Raw genomic sequence first — 867 nt, forward strand, 5'->3', positions numbered from 1 at the left:
AATATATAAATATATAAATGAATATATATCGATTGAATGAATAAGAACTTAATTATAGCAAGATTTTAAGCTCCCTCATGAATTCCTCATATTGATATCATGTGTCAGAATCAAACACAGTGCTTGAGTCATAAAAAAACAAAACAAAAACGAAACAACAACAAAACATTTTTGGTTCAAACATACTGTGTTGACTTAGGTTTTAATTATTTAACATAGGGGTAAGGACTCGCAACGGTCCATGGCCTGTTAGGAACTGGGCCACACTGCAGGAGGTGAGTGATAGGTGAGCAAGAGAAGCTTCATCTGTATTTGCAGCCACTCCCCAGAGCTAGCATCACCATCTCAGTTCTACCTCAGATCATTAGGCATTACATTCCCATAGGAGTACCATTCTCTAGTGCCAAATGGTTGGAGACTCCTGATTTAGTTTATTTTGTTGCCTGTTGTCTATCTGCATTTGATTCAGTTCAGAGACAGAAACATTTAAGCTTGTTTGGAAGTTCTCACATGGAACTGGATGAGGGTCCATAATGCCCCACAGAAGAGATGTATGCACATCCTAAGAAACTGGACAGGGCATGAAATGGAACATAGGCATGAGTGATACACTCTTTATCTTTCAGGAGTCCTCTTCCATTAACACCATGACACCTTGGGGAGGGCTTCTAAAAGAGAATGAAGTGAAACTGAGGCAGCTGATGTAGTAGCAGCACTGACTTGGAAACAGGATTGTGGCTGACACACTGGGGAAAAAGTTGTTGACAGGGGTTAACATGGCAAGTTAGGGTGGAAATGACTTGGGCTTTGGTAACAAAGCTACCAGGTTACTAGCTGTCTGACTACGAGTTACTACTTTTTGAGTTT

This window comes from Pteropus vampyrus, unplaced genomic scaffold (genome assembly GCF_000151845.1).
Source record: "Pteropus vampyrus isolate Shadow unplaced genomic scaffold, Pvam_2.0 Scaffold26, whole genome shotgun sequence".
Taxonomy (NCBI): Eukaryota; Metazoa; Chordata; class Mammalia; order Chiroptera; family Pteropodidae; genus Pteropus; species Pteropus vampyrus.